The sequence below is a fragment of the Myotis brandtii genome, unplaced genomic scaffold (genome assembly GCF_000412655.1).
Source record: "Myotis brandtii unplaced genomic scaffold, ASM41265v1 scaffold311, whole genome shotgun sequence".
Classification (NCBI taxonomy): Eukaryota; Metazoa; Chordata; class Mammalia; order Chiroptera; family Vespertilionidae; genus Myotis; species Myotis brandtii.
Window position 1 is genome coordinate 3987489 of NW_005361913.1, and position 21528 is coordinate 4009016.

The 21528-nt window shown below is 38.9% G+C and overlaps 1 protein-coding gene across 6 annotated transcripts in view; it reads right to left on the reverse strand.

Annotated features, from left to right (window-relative positions):
- CDKAL1 (CDK5 regulatory subunit associated protein 1-like 1) overlaps positions 1-21528 on the reverse strand; it is a 645197-nt gene that overhangs the window by 236442 nt on the left and 387227 nt on the right. The window lies entirely within an intron of this gene.

The following is a 21528-nucleotide window of genomic DNA, read 5'->3' on the forward strand; positions in this document are numbered from 1 at the left end:
AAAAATATAAACTCAGTATTTCTTTGCCAAAGTACTGTAATCATTTTCTGATTAATTACAGAGTTTTAAAAATCTCTAACTGACTCATGATTTAGTAGCTATGTGCTTCTTATTTTAGTTGACCCTCAGAAGCCTCTGATATTTTGCCAAAACTACCTCCTGAATGTAACTTTGCACTGCCCCGGTCACATGCTTCTTTTTTACAAACCACAGAGTAGATGTGGGTCTTTGAAGGGGAGTAGAGTATTCCTGGAAGTATATAGACTAGCAGGCAAGGGTTATTTAAAAAAGAATTCATTTCCAGATCTTCAATTTCCATTTGTACTCTTTCCTAAAATTGATGTATCTGTGGTAAAAGGCTTCATGGTGAGTATTCTTTCACACTCCCTCTCACCTTCACCAAACAAATAATTACTGAAGCTGCCCTTTACAAAGCAACTTTATATTCCCATGCCTGTCACCCTCACCTTCCATTTCATTAAAGATTGCATGTAAAATAAATGTTTATATGTATGCTGAATAAACATTCTTACTATTTTGATAATATCTATATATATAAAAACCTAAGTGACCATTCAACCGGTTGCTATGACACGCACTGACCACCAGGGCGAAGATGCTCAACACAGGAGATGTCCCCTGGTGGTCAGTGTGCTCCCACAGCGGGAGCGCTGCTCAGCTGACCGATGGGAACCAGACGCTGGGCTCATGGCTGGCAAAGCACCGCTACAGCGGCACGAACTTCTCCCGCAGACACTCCCTCTGCGCGCCCCTCCCCCACCTGGACCAGGACCAGGATCGGTACCGGCATCAGGACTGACTGAGTACGAGCCCATGGCTTCTTCTTGGTCATGGGGGCACCGGTATTGGCCTAGGACAGGCACGCAGAGATCTCAGCGGAGTGGCAGTGAGCCTATCGAGTGGCCGGGGCCGGGATGAGCAGGAGTGGCATGGCGCCCATCCTGGGCTCGGGCTCCTCCCTGGCTGCCTGCCACTTCTCACTGGGCTCATGGCTGGCAAAGCACCACTACGGCGGCACGAAGTTCTCCCGCGGACACTCCCTCTGTGTGCCCCTCCCCCACCTGGACCGGGACCAGGATCGGTACCGGCATCAGGACTGACTGAGTGCGAGCCCATGGCTTCTTCTTGGTCATGGGCACACCGATATTGGCCTAGGACAGGCACGCAGAGACCTCAGCGGAGTGGCAGTGAGCCTATCGAGTGGCCAGGGCTGGGATGAGCAGGAGTGGCACGGTGCCCAGCCTGGGCTCGGGCTCCTCCCTGGCTGCCTGCCACTTCTTGCTCTACTACATCCCTTGGGGGATGTTGGACTGCTGGTTTCAGCCCAATCCCTGCAGGCTACACTGAAGGACCCCACTGGTGCACGATTCCTTGCACTGGGCCTCTAGTAAATAATAATTCAATAAAAAGCACTTTTAAAAATAGTTACCAGCCAGTGTTGCTCAGTGGTTGTGTGTCAACCCATGAACCAGGAGGTGGAGGTTTGATTCCCAGGTCAGGGCACATGCTTGGGTTGCAAGCTCAATACCCATTAGGGGACATGCAAGAGGCAGCTGATTGATGATTCTCTCTCATCATTGATGTTTCTATCTCTCTCCCCATGTCCCTTCCTCACTCTGAAATCAATAAAAACATATAAAATATTTTTTTAGAAGTGGTCATAATATTGTTTTTCAATGTCAATAAAAATGTATAAAGTGGCACATGTCTTCAAATATTATTTTGGGGTAACACCAAGCAAAAGTTTAATACCACTCACTGGTCTACCACACAAAGTTCCAACACCTCAGCCTGGCACTGTTGCTCCTAGAATTCAGGCTTTCCAATCTTGTTTCCCATTAATGGCTTTCCTCCCTCTTATTATTTACCAATTCCAAGGAAATATATTTCCACTTAAAAGAGACCTATTGTTTGCCCAGCCAGGCTTAGACTTTCACCCTAATGTCATCCTCAGCCTAGAATGCAGCTCCCCACTCTAAGCTACCACTGCCTGCTACACCCATCCGCACCACAATCATTAATTCTACCTGTGTTCTCCAATGTACACAAAGAACTAATCATTTCTTTCTGATTCCATTTACAGCGCTTTGTACCTCTACTAGGCAATTATAACATTCTACATCTTAATTGATACCACCCCCCATTCCCTCACTACATTGTACATAAAAAATATCTGGTATCTTTTTGTTGAATTGAATTGAAAAAAGCTCATTTCACTGAGAGCCAATGTATTTAAATGAGACAAAGACTCAGCATTCATAATTCTCATTTTGGGAATTTTAATGACCTGGTATGTGCTTCCAGGTAAACCTCAACTTTAGATAGCTTATACCTAAATTTCTGTAGTTTAAGCTTGAAAACCATACCCCTATTTTTTCAAGTGCACAGCTGATAATTTTTGGTAAATTTGTATAGTAGTACAACTATCAACAAAATTCAAATTTCAAAGTTATTTCTTAAAAATTGAGATATAACTGACATATAACATTATATTAATTTAATATAATAAGACTAAAGGCCTGGTGCACAAATTCGTGCACAGGTGGGGTCCGGCTGTCCTGTCCCAATCAGGGCCAATCGGGGGTGGGGCTGGCAGGGGGGAGGGGCTGCAGTTGATTGGCCAGCTGGCCCTGCCCCCTGGTCGAACTCCTGGTTGAGGGGACAATTTGCATATTAGCCTTTTATTATATAGGCTAATAATTTGATATTTGAATATATTGCAAAATGATCGCCATAGTCCAATGAACATCCCTCACCACAAATAGTGAGAAATTTTAAGATCTACTCTCTTAGCAGCTTTCTAATATAAAATATGGTGTTGTTAACTATAGTCTCCATGCTGTACATTATATCCTCAGAACTTATTCATTTTATAACAGGAAGTTTGTAACTTTGACCACCTTTACCTATTTTGCTCGCCCCCAAAAGCCCAACTGTGGTAACCAAATCTGTTCTCTCTATAAGCTATTTTCCTCCCCCGCCCCCCCAGTAATCCCACATATAAATGAGATCATATAGTATTTGTCCTTTTCTGCCTGATTTATTGTATGTAGCATAATACCCTCTACACCCATCCAGGTTGTCAAAAATGTCAAGATTCCTTCTTTTATATGGCTAACTAGTATTCCATTAGATATATATATATATATACCACATCCCCTTTACCCATTTATCCACCGATGGACACTTAACATTTTATACAAAAAAAAATTTTAATGAAAGGTTAACCAAAATAATTTATCATAATTTGTAAATATGAAAGACTAATTATGAGTACTCCTAAATTATTGTAGCCTAAAATCAAAACCCTTAAGATAAATAAGATACTAGGAAATTATATAACAAAGCAAATTAGTTGAGGAGTGAAGGATATTGCTCAAACACTATGGTAGTCTAGTCCTTGAACTTATCTTAGCTTCCTGCCAAATAAGATTTTCTAAACAAATAAAATATATAAATATTTAAAATATTTACTACTTTTGTCTCTACAACCTACAAAAACCAATAATAAAATGATTACATTCACTTTAATTTTTTAATGAACACTAAAATATGTAACATGACAGAGAAACACCCACTGCCTACTTCAAAAAGAATCTATACTTATAATAGAGTAATATGCAAATTGGTCAGGATACCATCATGTAATGACTGATCAGCAGGAGAGCGGGGCAGCAAACTACGTGCGGCGGACAGCTGCAAGCAGCGGTGGGTGGGGCAGGCAGCTGAGGCATGCAGCAGCGAGCTACTCACGTATGGATTTGTGCACAGGGCCACTAGTCCTATATAATAAAAGCCTAATATGCCAAGTGTCCAGTCCACCAGTCAGCTGTTCAACCAATCAAAGTGTAGTATGCTAATTATATGCTAAGGCCACTCAACCGCTCGCTATGATGTGCACTGACCACCAGGGGGCAGAAGTTGACCAGTCGCTATGATGTGCACTGACCACCAGGGGACAGACGATCCAACCGGTAGGTTAGCTTGCTGCTGGAGTCGCCCAATCTGGACTGAGCTAGACGGGCTGGACACGCCCTGGAGCCCTACAGATGATCCAACCGGCAGGTTAGCTTGCTGCTGGAGTCGCCCAATCGGGACTGAGCTAGACGGGCTGGACACGCCCTGGAGCCCTCCTGCGGCCCTTTCCCGACTGGCCAACCTCCCACGGCCCTCCTTGGTCCCAATCATGCATTGGTGGGATCCTTCAGCCTGGCCTGTGCCCTCTCGCAATCTGGGACCCCTCAGGGGATGTCAAAGGGCCTGATCCCGCAGGCCAGGGTGAGGGACACCACTGGTGCATGAATTTGTGCACCGGGCCTCTAGTATACTATATTTCATCATTCAGTAATAAAACTATTAACTAACATCTATTTCCTTTTTATATTTTCACAAAGCATTTTGCATTACCAGAAAATTATATATTCTGCAATAAGAAGACATACAATATAGGGCCTCCTGTAGTCCCATCTGGATGTAATAAAGGAATCAAATTTTGAAATGGCAAGACTGTGAAAGGAAACTTCTACCTTTAATCATAACAGAAACAGCTGATTGCCCTTTTTCCTACACTGTGGCACCTACTAATAACTGTAAGAAAAACACCAGCCACATGTGAAACTCTGAATCAGTGCAGGATCTGAAGAGCCACAAACTGGCTGAATTTGTTTCAAGCTGACTACAAAACCCATTCCAAAGCTGAACCTTTGCAACATTATATGTGGAATGTCCTTTAGGATTCTGATTACGTAGTGGCAGAGTAACCACATCTGTGATACATTACAAAATCAAAGTAGTTGCCAGTGAAGTTTCAGTATTTTACTTTTTAAGAACATAACATTTTTGGTTTAGTAAATCCTATATTATATCCATACTATAAAGTTTAGACTCACTTCATGTCTTTGAATCTGTAACTACTTATTTTTCTTTGGAAGAAATTAATTTATTAATTAGACATGTAAGGAAGTAAGACATATTAATTAAATTTAAATGCCTTCTTTAAAAAATCGCAGAAGAAAAACTTGGAAAGAAGCTAAGAGAAATACAGATTAAACTCCCCTCCCACCACTGCTCGGTTCAGACAAAGATTTAGAAGGACCACATGACTCACCCCAGGTCACAGTTATACAGCACTAGAATTAGGGTTAGAACCCAGTCTTCAGAGTTACAGAACAGTGCCCTCTTAAACCCAACACATAAGAATTTATAATAAAATCTTTTCCTTATAGACTTAACTAAATTATACCAGAATGCATTGTAACAGAATATGTGGTTCAATTATTCAATCTGCCATCATAAAAACACATCTAACATAAATAAAACCTCTATATTCTGAACTCTTTCATTCTCTTGAATAGCCATTACATCAACTACCCATTGGAAAAACTGACTCACAATCAATCCCAAACACTTCCCTTTCTCAGGAGAATATTATAACTGGGTCAACTGTTGAAGGGTATTTACTACTTCACGTTCAAAAGTCTATTTAAGAGAATAGTGGCATCTCTCACACAAGACTGGCAATTTTATTAAAGCCAGACATATGCCTACCCTATGGCCCAGCAATTCCACTCCTAAGTATATGCCCCAGAGAAATGACTATACATGTCCACAAAAGGACACACATGATAATGTTCACATAAGCTTTCCTCATAATAATTGAAATTTGGAAATCATCCTAATGTTTACCAGGAGAATGGCTGAACAAACAAAAGAACAGAAGCGAATTCCCAATGAACAGAACAAAGTGGATGACTCTCACAGACATTCTGTTTGTGGTATATTCACATGATGGAGCATTTCACAACAAAAGAACAGAAGTGAATTCCCAATAAACAGAACAAAGTGGATGACTCTCACAGACATTCTGTTGGGCAAAAGACAAGACAGCAGCAGTACAGCAGAGGCCCAGGTGAACACTGGCTACCTCCAGCTCTACCCACAGTCCTTGGATGCCTGTGTGCCCCTCTCCTCCCACAGCCTTGGAAAGTCTCACTTGTACCATGAGATCCACTTCACAGCCTCACTAGATAGCTTCCTCCTTCCCTGTGAGGAGTCGGGACTTCAGTTTGCTCTATTAATCATGAGATTTCTGATGAGAAAATATTTAAAAGTTGGAAAGCTCTAACCAAAAGACACCTTCGCACAGAAAATAACAAACAGATTCTGTACTTTCAGATGTGATGAAGTTTATATAAAATTCCAAAATCCTTATATAATAACAATAATAATAGCTAGTAACCACTGAGCACCACCTATGTGCCAGGTACTATTCTAAGCATTCTACATATATTACTTCATTATCCTACCAATGTTACTCTATTCCAGGCTAAAACAAAATCTTAAATTAATATTATCTTATAAAGTATTCTTGATATATTATTCTTTGTTCTGAGTAACTGCTATTATGCTGCCCGTATTCATATCTGAAAAATCAAAGCTCAGAGAAATGTGAAAATTTGTCCAGTGTCCCACACAAATCAGCAACACAACAGAAACTATACAAAAATGGCCCTTGCCCTAGCCAGTTTGGCTCAGTGGATAGAGCATTGGCCCATGGACTAAAGGGTCACGGGTTTGATTCCAGTCAAGGGCTCATACCTCAGTTGCAGGCTTGATCCTCGGCCCCGGTCAGGGCTCGTGCGGGAGCAACCAATCAATGTGTCTCTCTCACATTGATGTTATTCTCTCTCTATATCTTCCCATTTCTTTCACACTCTAAAAATCAATTGAAAAATAACCTCGGGTGAGGATTAACAACAAGAAAATAGGCCCTGGCTGGGCCAGGGTGGCTCAGTGGCTGAGCATCAACCCATGAACCAGGAAGTCACAGTTCGATTCCCAGTCAGGGCACATGCCCAGGTTGCAGGCTCAATCCCTGTAGGGCAGGGGTGGGCAAACTTTTTGACTTGAGGGCCACAATGGGTTCTTAAACTGGACCGGAGGGCCGGAACAAAAGCATGGATGGAGTGTTTGTGTGAACTAATATAAATTCAAAATAAACATCATTACATAAAAGGGTACGGGCTTTTTTTTTTTTAGTTTTACATTTCAAACGGGCCGGATCTGGCCCGCGGGCCGTAGTTTGCCCACGGCTGTTGTAGGGGATGTGCAGGAGGCAGCCGATCAATGATTCTCTCTCTCCCTCTCCCCTCCTCTCTTAAATCAACAACAAAAAAATTTTTTTAAATGGCCATGACAATCAGAAATGCCCAGTTGTGTTTTCATGATTCTTTTTAAAGTTCTAAAATCAAGAATGCTTTCTTAACACAAAAGAGGCCCAATAAGATATGCCACACTGAGATCCATGTATTAACTCACTGATAAAATGTACCTGAAAGTGAGGAAATAAACGGAAGTGAAGGTAGGCTAGATTTATGGTAAGAGCAAGAGGAACAGAAGTTATTGTTTATCCTGCTTTCCTTTGAAAACTTCTTTCCAGATATAGTAAGGACTCTGAGAGGGAGAGACACAAGAAACTGACTGGCTTCCACTGATAAAACAGAGTATACAAAGAAAGAGTAGCTGGTGCCTAGGAGACTTATAAAGGCAAAGAGTGCACCAAGCCCAGAATGATGGAGGGTGATGCTACAGGGATGTGTTTGAGGCCTCCTGGAGTCAGCCACCAACATGATCTCCAATTGCTCTCCAGAGCCATAGGTGGGAAACAAGAAGAGTCTATATGCAGAACAATCTTTCCTTGAACAACGGAGAGATCTTTGCGAAAGGGTTTTCTGTAAATTTCACTTTTATACTGCATTATTTACAATATGAAAAGCATTCGCAAGTGTGGAGGGCCATGATTTCCAAAAGAAATGTGATTCTCTCAAGTGTTGGGTAGAAGATACAAGTCAAGCAAGTGATTCCCTGTGCTCCCAATAGAAATAGAAAGGCTTTCTGTTCCAGGGCTCTCTGACACAGGGTTATATAATGTGATACAACAACTGTCAATCTAAGAGTTTCACACCAAATACCAGATCATGAAATAGCACAACAATTTTTTGAAATGTATTTTTTCCTTTTTATTTTAAGTTCTAAGTCACATCAAGTAAAATGAGTTTGGAAAGATTTTAAAAGGCTCAGAATTAGAGTTCAAATGGAAAATTTAAAATCTATCTCATTCAGCTCAATCTCTTCAAAATGGTGTTCCCTTTTCAGAAAAACTCAGATGTGGAGGGAATGATCATGAGTCAACAAATTTGCCAGATTAATGACAAAACTGATTCAGACTTAGGTCTTTTATTTCTGTGAACACTTCATGACTCATTCAGTTAGAAGGATAACAAATAAAAACACCATAAAGATATTTTTAACAAAAATGTTGGTAATAAAACTGAAGCACTTTAAAATCTGTATTTCTTTCATGATAGTAAAACAAATTTACTGCAGAATTTGAAATGACTCTTTAATTCCAGGAATTAAATATTCTTGCAATAACAATATTTTTGAGTAGTTTAATGCAAATTTTAGAGTTTATAACTGTTAACTGCAAGTTTGGTAACTTTTTAATTTAGTAAAACAGCATCAACAGCAAACACCTACTTCCTGAATAACAAATGCCTAATCTACTGATGTACAAAGACTATACAGATAATAGAACACAGCACAGTAAAGGGGATATCATCTATCAAGAAAACAAGAATTTTTATGATCTCAGACCAATAGCAGCTTCAACAACATAAAAGATAGTAATCAGGGAAGTTGAATTATCCATCAGAATAGAAATGACAAAATGATATTTAATATGGTTTTGAATTTTTCAAAATCAGTTAAAAGACACAGGAAGGCAACTATTATCTTCTATGGGGTGCCCAGAGCTTTGAGTATCTAATGAGGCAGACATTTTAGTCCATAAATACCTGTGCTTTCTGTGAGGGTGATGTTTGCTATAGGTCACTGAGAGACTCAATTAATAGTGATCTTTTGATCTTTTGCTGTCCATCTCTGCTAATGACATGAGCTCTTCCTCAAAAGCTTTATGAGGGCAGATGGCTCATAAGTGACTGATGGCACCTTTGACATGGAACACAAAAATTCAGCAAGAAAACTTACTCAACCCCACACTAATGACCTGACATATAGAGGCAGCTCATTTCAAGGCACAGATAACCTTTACTGTCCTGGCTGGTGTGACTCAGTTGGTTGGGCATCACCCCATGTACCAAAAGGTTGCTGGTTTGATTCCTGTTCAGGACACGTGCCTGGATTGCGGCCTTGATCCCATGTATGAGGTGTGCAGGAGGCAGCCAATAGATGGTCTGCTCTCACATCAATGTTTCTCTCTCTCTCCCCGCCCCCCACCCCGCTTCCTCTCTTTCTAAAAAATTCAATTTTAAAAAATCCTTAAAACATAATATTTACTAGCTTCAGCAGGAATGGCAGAATAATGATCTAAGAAAATCTTCTCCTCCATAAGAGCAGTGAGGTCAGTGACAAAAATGGTTAGAATCAATTTTTTCAGAACTCTGAATATTAACTATATTCAGAGGCTTGCAGCAATCTGGAGAGCCTTTTTTAAAATGGAGGATCTAAGGACAGTGGGCTCTGTGTCATTTCAAACCTGTCCTTTTCTCACCTCTCACTCACCAGTTCTCTGGTAGCCTTAAAAACCAACAGCCTCCAATTATGGTGAAAATCAACAACCTGGCAGCCACTGGAGAGGGTAGAAGGGGGTTGGAGCTCCCTCTGGGCCCCAGTCTCAGAAAACTGGCATTATTTGACCTGGTTCCATGCAAGACTTCACACATGGGGCTTGCTTGTTTAACCTGACCTGGCACCCAATGAGAACAGCCTTTTCCCCAGAAGTAATTGTCAAAAATAATCAGCTGTAATTGTTTAACATCATGGCTGCCTGAGGCTATGAATAACAGGGCAAATAATAAGCAAACAAAAAGCTTACAGAGAAAAGCTAAGGAATGTGATGTCCAGAGGGGGCTTTGAAAAACACAGCCATATCCCTGGAAACCTAGAAGGCCTTGTGTATACTTAGGGCTGTGTGTATATCCAGGTTGTACACATGCTGTGTAAAGACCTGAGCCCTTGGCTTTCACCTCTGGCTAAACCTAAGGTTTTGCACAAGCAGGAAGTGAAGGTAAGGATAGAGTGTAGCAACCTGGCTGAGCATTGAAGGCATGCTCCACTATGTGCCTAGGGCAAAGACTGAGAAACCTATTGGTTCCAGCCATTGAAGAAAATCTCTGTCCCCTCATTAGCTGACCACTAAGCTATCTGTGTAAGACTTCACTGGCCACACATAACAAAGACTACAGATTTCACTGAACTAAGAAAAGTCACTGATTAAACAACAAACAAAACCCCGAAGAGGGAGAAGTATCTGATTTCCAGAGCTGCCATGTTATATTCAAAGGTATATTCAATGGTCTAGTTTTCAACAAAAAATTATAAAACGCAGTCAATAGAAACTGTCATGGCAAAAGCTCAGATATTGGACTGATTAGACAACATCTTTAAGTCGTCATTTTAAATATGTTCAAAGAAATAAAGAAAACCATGCTTAAAGAATTAAAGGAAAGCATGAAAATGATCTTATCAAATAAAGACTATCAATGAGATAGAAATTAGAAAATAACCAGATAATAATTCTAGTATAAAAAGTACAAGAATTAAAATTTAAAAATTCACTAGATGGGCTGAGCAAAAGATGTAGGCAGGAAGAACAGAGTCAACAAACTTGAAGGCAGGTCAATTGAGGTTACTTGGTCTGAGGAACAGAAACAAAAAAGAATGAATAAAAATGAACAGTATATCAGAAAGCTGTGGAACACCATAAAGTATAACAACATACACATAATGTGTACTCCAGAAGGAGAGGAAAGAAAAAGGCAGAAAAAATATTTGAAGAATAGCCAAAACTCACAAATATAAAGAAAAACATTAATCTACACACATCCTAGAAGCTCTATGGACTCTACGTAGGATAAACTGAAAGAGATCTACATCTAGACATTTCACAATCAAACTGTTGAAAGACAAAGAAAAAATCCTGATAGCAGCAAGAGAGAAGCAGTATATCATGTGTCCTCAATAACATCAACAGTTGGTTTTTCATCAGAAATCAGAGAGGCCAGAAGGCAGTAGGATAACATACAGAGATACCTCATTTTATTGGTCTTTGCTTTTTTAGACCTCAGAAGTTGACTTTTTTTTAAATAAATTGAAGGCAAAATCCATCACCAGCAAAAAGAGTATGTCTCACCTTAATGTGATACTTGCTTTATTGGGATGGTCTACAACCAAACATGCAAAATCTTTGATATTTCCAAAAAAAAAACATATTATTTTAAAATAGGGTCTTTGTAGATGTAATAAAGTTTAAATGAGGTCATGCTGAATTAGGTTGGGCCCTAATCCAATCCAATTATTCATATCCTTATAAGAAGAGAAAGTTTGAACACAGAGACAGAAAAACAAACAAAAAAACACCAAAAAAAAATAGCAATAACATATGAAAACTAAAACAGAGATTGCAGTCATGTGTCCATCAGCAAAGAATGCCAAAGATGGCCAGCAACGATCAGAAGCTAGGAGAGAAAAATTGAACAGGTTCTTCTCAGAGCCTCAAGAAAGGAACTACCCTAGCCAACAATGTGATTTTGGACCTCTGGCCTCCAAAACTGTGAAAGAACAAATTTCTGTTTGTTACTTTAAGCCCCTTGGTTTGTGGTACTTTGTTAGAGCCACCTGAGAAAACAAGTATAGAGGCAGTGATAGAGGAATAAAGAAACAAAAGTAACTAGGATCTGTAGAGGTAGAAAAAAATGAAGGCTGAAAATATAGTGGCAGATCAATTAAAAGATTAATGTCTGAAATTTCAATTGATCAAAATGTAGGCTGATATTCCATATGACACTATAATAACAATTGATATAAAAGTTACTTTTATATATTTTAACATGTAACTCTAAAAGTTAATTATTTGTTGCCATATATTAGAGACAGACTTATCCACAATATTTTCTCTAATCAAACAATGCTTTATATATAGCAAAATTTTTACAGTGTTTTTAAAAACATACAAATACATGTTATAAAAAGAAAGAGAATAGGATTTCCACCACCCTCCAAATAATGAGTAATTGGAGAACTTTCTATATTACTCTTAACAGCTCACTTTTCTCTGGCCCACATGTAGCACCTTCTGATGCTAACAATGATTTACAGGCCCTGGTGGGGTAGCTCATTTGGTTAGAACGTCATTCCAATATGCCAAGGTTGCAAGTTAGATCCCTGGTCAGGGCACATACAAGAATCAACCAATGGATGCATAAATAAGTAGAAAAACAAATCGTTGTTTCTCTCTCTCTCTCTCTCTCTCTCTCTTTAAAATCAATCAAAAAATTTTAAAAAAGATTTAGTATACATGGTCCATTCATGCCCATTATATTCTATTCAATAATTCTTCTACAACTCATGCAAATAAAGGAGTTTTTAACAATATTTTAAAACATTTATGTTTCCCATTTAGGATATAATCATTATTTCCTGTTAAATGACATTAAAGAATTCTGAACTTAAATTTTGAAAGCTTAATATCTTCAGTGGATTATTTTTATGGCAGGCAAAGGAAGCTGTGGGGGAAAGGACAGATGCACATTGTGCCTGAAAACAGCAAACAATTTAGTAGGTTAGAAATGAATAGAAGCAAACTAAGAAACTGCACTTTACTTTCTGAAAAACATGCAGAATGTACCTCATCTATTCTATGAACCATTAACTTCATTACCAACCTTTCTGTTCTACACCATGAATCACCTGAAAATTCCATTACGGACCTGATATAAAATATGAGAATTTCATTTTACTAAGTGCTGAATTAGCAAGTGCCTCCGGTAACCCTTCATAGGCTATCAGAGCAAAGAAATCAATACAGAAACAATCCTAGAATCAGAAGAAAAGTGTAAAGGAAACTATGCTGATTGCCTCATGTGTTAGCCATCCTCTGTGCTTATGAAGGAAAGTCAAAGGCAGCTTTTCAATGGCTTGAGCAGAACTGACTTCCTAAATTAATGAGAAAGATAAAACCCACAGCTGGTGTACTGTGGAGTTTGAACTATACTAATTTTGACAGGTGACACCGAAACCTTCTCAGTCACTCCTGTAAAAAAATGAAGGATTCAGGGGAATGGCACTGTGAAATGCCTTTTAAGATGAAAATTAAGCCACATACATATCTAATGCCCTCCTTTATAAACAGAAATGCACCCTAGAATTCTACAAGATGAAATAGGAATATTTGTATGCCACAGTTGGGATATGTAAATTTCCAGACTTCTCAAGTATTCTAGAATTACATTAGAATTACATACGTGTGTGTGTGTGTGTGTGTGTTCTGCTTTGTTAAAAAAATATATACACAGAGAGACATGGCTCCAGATATTTGACTATGACACCAGTTTCTTTATATATTTTTTACTGATTTCAGAGAGGAAGGGAGAAGGAGAGAGATAAAGAAACATCAATGATGAGAGAGAATCATCGATCAGCTGCCTCCTGCACACACATACACCTGGGGATCAAACCCATAACTTGGGCATGTGCCCTGACCAAGAATCAAACAGTGACCTCCTGTTTCATAGGTCGATGCACAACACTGAGCCATACCGGCCGGACTGACATTGGTTTCTTTATAAAGCATTTGCAGTCTTTTTCACTCATCATCTCGACACACGTTTTATTTCTCTGTGTTTTTCCTCTCAGAAAAATGACCATCTCTTTTAGGAATGAATATCCATATGTCACTGGATTTCATGAACAATATTCAATAACTTAGGTCAATGGCAAGAGAAAAAAATTATATTAGTGATTAAGAAATTCAGACAGTTTTTTTTTTTTACCACAAAGTGGACTAACATACTCTACGATAACCAAAGGTGATTTAACCATTTATATTCTTGCACAGTTAGTAATTTAGAAATTGGAACTGAGAGTACAATGAAGCCCACAGGGTAGGTCCCTGTATAAATTACTGATGGTCATATAAAAAATATTTGTAAAAGGCATTTTCCATTGTGCTCCCCAGGAAGACAGAGGTACTCAATATGTTCAACATGAGACCCATTAATCCACAAAATAGTTCATTTACCCTGAAAACATATCTGGGATGATAAAAATAAAGTTCCTGATGAAGCGGAGACTGTGTCTGTGAGGGCAGCAACAACGAGTAATCTCTTGAGATTGAGTCTATCTGTTTATGATTTCTTTTCTGGGTCCTATGGCCTGCATGTAATCAGGAGGCTTTGAGGCTCAGAAATAAGAAGTAATAAGTCAGAGAGAGACAAATGACATGTGATCTCACTTATATGTGGAATCTAATGAACAAAATAAACTGACAAAGTAGAAACAGAGGTATGGATACATGGAACATACCGATAGCTTTCAGAAGGTATGGGGGTTGGGTGGCTGGATGAAAGAAGGTGAAGGAATTAGCCAAAAAAACATGTACGCATAACACAACATGTATACATAAACAACATGGTGGTGATAGCTAGAGGGAAAGGGGGTGGGGCCTGGGTGGAGGTGGGCAAAGGGAGAAAAATGGGGACAGAAAGACTTTGCTTAGGGTGATGGGTGCACGATGCAGTGTACAGATGATGTTTCATTGAGTTGCACACTTGAAACTTGTAAGGTCACCCCAATAAATTCAATTTTAAAAAAAAGAAGCAATAAACTTTGTAAATTTTTCTGAGGGCTGCTGAGTTCAAGAAAAGTTTAGGCTTTTTGAGCAAAGCTAGGGTTGGGGCTGAACAAATGAACAAGTAAGTAAGGATTAAAGGAGCAAACAGACTGCAGAGACGGAATGGGGGCCGGAGCCTGCAAGCATGCTTATGAAGAGCAGCATGTTAATTTCATCTTTTATCACAAATAGTCAAGTCATTGGACAAACAGGGCTGGGCATTTCTTCCATCCTTATCTTAGCTTCCAGAGGAGCTGCTCCCGGATCTCAGAATTAGGCTCCCAGTTAAGCCTGAGAAACTTTTTATTATGGATATGGATATCCTTTTAATACTTGATGGAGGGTTTCTCCCCCGAATTTTCAGATAGGTACAAACTTTGGTTTCCAGTTTCAGAGGTTCACTTGAAATCTATTCAGAAATGCCAGGTTAAGAATGAAGTAAAGTGCTAATGATTATAATCAGCAAGAAACCCGGTGCCAACAGTCTGATTAAAAGATACACTGACATATCCCAAAAGCTCTATGTGGACGGAAGAAATAAAGCATTTTTCCTTTCCATTTCCTTGCTCAACATAAATCATCTAGCATTTCCTTCTATGCATCAAAGGGGGGAAATAGTTTGTATACAGCAACACAAAATCAGTTTGCATATTTTACTATTATTCTGGAAAGTATAAACCTTAAGGGGAAAAAATGAAAGACCCCATGCGAACCACTGACTTCAGTTTGGAAATGCTATATCGCTTTGATGAAACATAAGCACAGCAGGGATAGAGTTTGTTCTTATTTTAAAACTATGAGGCATTTTTTAGGTCTGCCAAGCCAAACATACTATTAATGATCATAAATTACCATGCAGCAAAAGTCCTTGACAGATATTATTGTCTTTTGCCCGATAAATTAATTTTGCTAAATATACACTTAGGTTACAGTATAAGGTCAATTAACTAGAAGTAAACATACAAAAATCAAGGCTAGTGAGAAACTGATTTGTTGTAGTTATTACAAGACTGCCCAACCAAAAACAGATGGAACATTTAAAATATCACTATTTATGGTTAACCTTATATAACACACACACACACACACACACACACACACACACAGTATAAATATACTTAATATAAATCTTGTAGAAAACTACATATTTTAATTCACGCTAAATAAAATATAGTATAATACTACTGTGAATGTTTTTAATATATTTTTTTTAACTTCAGAGAGAGGAAGGGAGAGGGAGAGAGCAACATCAAAGAAAGAAATATCAATCGGCTGCCTCCTGTACGCCCCCTACTGGGGATTGAGCCCACAACTGGGGCATGTATCCGGACCTGGCATCAAACCTGGATCACCAGGTGCATGGGATGATGCTCAACCAAATGAGCCACACCAGTTGGGGTCAATGCAAATATAAGTGTCAATATTTTTCAACCATATTTTACAGGGTAATATAAATTTAAAAATAAACAATTTGCTTTATTCATAATTTGAAATAAAAGTCCTTAATAACAAGCATTTGCACTCCAGATTAAGCAACTTGTTTCTGTGTACCTGGTTGTTCATTACACACTGAAGCTCTGACAAGATTTTAAGACATACAGGAATCTTAAAGGGAAATAACAGCTATTTTTAATTATTCAAACACAGGGAAAATCCGAATAGCTTAGAGAAATAAAATCCTCAGATACTTCCCATATGCCTTACTGGTCAACAGCTTCACTATCTTTTTCTTACTATCCAATCCATAAAACTAAAAGCAAGACAAGAAGCCTGGTTTTCGCTTCTCCTCCTTGACCATTCACTGCTGACTTTTCTGATGGAGATTATAGAAAGCAGTGAACACTAAGAAGCAGAGCAATGAAGAAGCTACAGGCCTAGATAACCTACAACTTTGATAATCATACAATGAACTCAGCTGCTCTAGGTAGTCTGAAAGATAATCTCTACCACTGATACTTTAGCAGAGCAAATAAATAAAATGCATCCCTTAGTCACAGAAGTGTGACTCAAAATTGAGAAACACTTATGACAACCATCCACAAATTCCTCCCAAACTAGATCTTCAGCACAGATATGAGGATACTTTACTATAAAAGTATGCAGTCAAGAAATAGCTAAAGTTAGAGCTACCGTATCATTTAATATACATTTAGTAAGTGCACATTATCACAGGCACTGAAATGTGGAGATGACCAAGACAGTCTCTCCCCAAGATGACCACAGTTTTCTTGAATGTACATGTAAGTAAGTGATCATGGCTCCCCATGAGGAGTGCAGCAGTGATATCTGGGACAGAGTGAAAAAGCAGGAAAGGAATCTGGGAGCATCTGGGAAGGCTTCATGGAAGAAACGGTGTAATAGAAAGCATTTTAGAGACAGATGAGATTAGAAACAATTCAGCTGCTACCTATTTATGTAATTTGGCCAATTATTAAAGCTTTCTAAGACAAGGCTTCTTAATCAACAAAATGAGGATAATAATATCTCTGCAGCTAGGGAAAGAGATATTGTGTGTAAAGCAATCAACATGGTTTCTTGATTATAATAAGCACTCAATATATTGTACTGATATTATTGTTGTTGTTGTTGTTGTTGTTCAGTCTTGAAGAAAGTTGCCAGTGAAGTCTGGTGCCCAGTTAGCAATAGCCATTGTATCACTGTCACTGGCCTCATCACACCTTGTTGGGTTCGTGTGTATTATGATCAGTCTCAATTAAACCTCAGCTGTGTGCTACCTACAACTGGGAGGGGAATACTAAGCAATGTCATTTCAAGAGTAGTCAAATTCACAAGCCATCTACTTTCTAAAAGGTCAGAGATCATTGAAGAAAAGTATGCCAGGGTTTTTACCTTAGTTATATCATTAGGCAGGCAAACACACAGGGAAAATATCTCTTATTTGCCACTAAATGACAATTATATTAGCCTATACACATAATAGCAATTATTAGTATATCTGATTAACACATTATTACCAACTGTTAACATGTAGAATGAGAAAAAGTTGAAGTAAAATTTTCAGGAGTATAAAATGGCACACAAAAAAAAACCCACAAAAAAACAACCACCACCACCACACACACACACACACACACACGCATACACACAAACACACACGGCATCATCAGGGTACTAAAGGGAGGAAAGCTGAGATGTGATAGAAGAAACATCCTAAGGACCTGGATTTCATGCTAAAGAGCTTACCTTTAGCCTGTGGGTAATAGAGAGGCTTTAAGATGAGACAAACTATTTTAATCTATTATTTTACCTACTAGAGGCCCCGTGCATGGATTCATGCATTGGTGGGGTCCCTGGGCCTAGCCTGCGGGTATCGGGTGAAACCAGCTCTCCTACATCCCCTGAGGGGTCCCTGATTGCAAGAGGGTGCAGGCCAGGCAGAGAGACCCCACAGGTGCATGGATCCAGGCCTCTAGTATGCATATAAGATCTTTGGTTAATCTCTTCCCACCATCCCCCCACCCCCTTCCCTCTGAAATTTATCAGTTTGTCCCATGTTTCCATGCCTGTGCACTGGGCGTCTGCTCCCTGGTGGTCAGTGTGCGTCATAGCTACCGATCGAAAGGTCAAACAGTCTAACAGTTGCTTAGGCTTTTAGATATATAGATTGCTTCTACTTTATACCCAAATTTAATAAGTGTTACATAAGCTCATTATTATGTCTCTTCAATTCCAGGGAGTTTTTCATATTTGCTTGATACATCTCTTTGTCAGCTATGTAGTCATTTAAAATGAATCCCATGTTGTTACACACAGTGATATGTTAACAATAGGTTTTGTAGATGTTCCTGACACTTGACTACTTGCCTGCCTGTTAGGGAGTAAGAATTCTCTCTCCCTTCCATTTATTCACTACACATTTATTAAAGACCTACTATATAATATGCCACATATAATATTAGACTCTTGATAAAACCTTAAAAGTGCATCCTATAATATGCATATAACTATAGTATGCATTTTCTGTTCCTATAAAGATGTAACAATGTGTATTATCAACAGATCTATTTTTTCCACATTACTCTTAAAACGGTGATAGAAACTGGTATTTTTCTTTAAATGATTACACCTTTAAACTGTTCAATAAAAAAAAAGTAAGCTGGTAAAAGGGTTTTAAAAACATCTCAAGAGTCAGGTGAATGGGAAGGGAACAGAATGAAGCAGGAAAACAGCCCAGTGAAGTGCCCTATAATTAACGTCTGAGCATGAAGCATCTTCCAGAAGCACCAATGTAATTCTCAAGGAAGCCTCCCTGTAAGGGCATTAAAGCACCAGTAGTTATTTCAAAAGTGGGTTTCTTCTTTCTTCCCTACAGGTCAACATAATCACCACCTGTCACTCACTGGTGTTATTTTTTTGTTTTGTTTTCATTTTGTCTCCTTTTTTTTTTTTTTTCTTATTGGTGAACTCTCTTCAGCGCTCTTTAGATAAGCCGGGTAATTTCTTTAGAGTGGTCTGAGCTTAGCAAGAGGAAAACGAGGAAATATAATGTATTGGTGGTGCAAGCCCAGGTTCATCAGGCTGGGCTCCCTTCCCTAACGTCCTTGCTCGATGGGAAGCCAGTGAAGCCTCTGGCGACTGGTGACCTGCCCCATCAGGTAGAATGTGTCTGTGAACATGGAAAACTCTGGGCTCTTCCACTCTGAGGAGGAGAACACCAAGGTGGGAAGGTTTCCTCAAAGCTCTGACTTCCCATTGGTGGACACTAAGTCAGCTTCGCTTGTTTCATTTTCATTTGTCTCCTTTGGATAGCTTTCTCCCTAGGTGTGGCACACGGAACTGCTTATAAAGTACACAAGAATGGGTGGCTTTTTTTTGGACAAACTCTCACCCTTGCAGCTCATTTACTTTGTCATCTTCTGTTGCCTCTTCTGGCCAGAATGTTAAGGCCTCACAATTTATTTTATGAAGAAGGCTCTTCTTTTGTTCTTTCATTTATTCACTCATTTATTGATCCATTCCTGGGTGGGGTAGAACTAGAGATTGATACGACAAGGCCCTTGACCCAGGCAAATGACACAACATAGGAGGAAAGGCCAACGTTATAAATATCTTACAGCAAGAATTTAAAAAGGGTAACGTCACGGCAATCAGAGCTGATCATTCTAACCACAGTCCATGAATTAAACATCTGGTGTTTTTCCAGGTAAAATGTAAGGCTGTAGTTATCATCTTCTGTTGATTTTTAAGACACTCTCCTGAAGCATCTATCCAGAGGTCAACAACTAGCACTACTTTAGGTGCTGAGCTATAAATATGCTATCGGTTTCTGCAATCTTGCAATTAATTAAAGTGCTGGATTTACTCCAAGAGGTATTTGGTTAGTCATCTCAGAGCCAATAAACAATGTTCCCCCTGTGTTTACTCCTTACCTGAACTTCTCTGACGAGATACTATGGTTCCCTTGATCCTTGACAAAAACTGTTTATTGACTATGTATTGGCAGGGCTTAATTCCCCTCCTTTCCACCACAGATCTAGCTCATGTCTTGGTTTTCATGAAGCATGTTTCATATCTACTGCAAACACAGCAAGACTGCAGTAGTCTCAGCATATTTGATTCTTACAGATAATTACTTGCTTTTTCAAGTGTTGAATCAAAGAGTTAAGTTAAAATTGACATGCCTGTGACTTATTTGAAAATAGCAAATTATATTTGCCCTACATTGTCCAAAGTACCGAAGTTAACATATAAATTGCATACCTTTACTTAAAAATCTGGCTAGGAACATGTAAACAGCAAAACTGAAATTGCTAAATTTCTTCATGACAATTTATAATTAACAATCAGGTTGCTAGCAACTCTGTTTTCAGAATATCTAAAATCCGCTGTTGATATCAGAGAGGCTTTTCAGTAACAACCTTAACAAGTATAGGTCTCAAATCAAATCAACAGAAACAATCTTTGAATATTCATTTGCATTTATGCATTAAATTTCAGCAACTACACTAGCTTTTAAATTAGGGGAATGTTATTTTTCTGCATAAACTAACTGCAAAAATTAAAATATGATTAAAAATATGTGACTTGTGTTTATACTTTGCACATGACTTCCCAACAGCAATTATTAAATTTCTTATCCATAACTTTAGGCCTAATAGAATTATTTTATTCACTACACTAGTCATGGATCCTAGCATGTGCCTTTTCATTGAATGATTGCTTCCTGTCCATATTAATTGCTCATGTATCGTGGCATTTGTCATCAGGAACCACAGCTACTTGTGCACACGTCGTTTTCTAGTTTGACGGTAAGCAACTTGAAGGGAGGCATCCTGGTCCATGAAGGTATAGAAATGAAACCAGGTATCTCACTTTATCACAACTCCCTTTTTCACAGTGATTACAAGAGAAGCAAATGGAAGACCACCAACTCCGTGTCTCTTTGATGCTACTCACCCCTAACTGTCTCCTGACAAAGGGATGAAATTCCTAACACCCTCAGACTTACAGTACAGTATCCGTACTGACAGGGCTAACAGTCGTAACATAGGCAATGTGGGGTTCGCTGTTGCCTGCAAAATTAATGCAATGTATTAGCAGCCCTGAACTAGAAAAGGGTTCTAAATGGAGGAATTGAGGCAAATTTAAAAAATGGAAAACTGAAGGGCTGCAAAAAAGAAACAAAGGCCTGTGACAAGTGCTGGAAAAGCTAGGCAACAGTAATTAACAGGGAGGAAGCAAAACAAGATGTGCAGACTGACAAAGAAGGGGACTTGACATTCTCAATTCATCCTTGGTAACGTGGGACCACACACACAAAAAATAAGAAAGTGGTTTTAAATGAAGCTCATGTGATA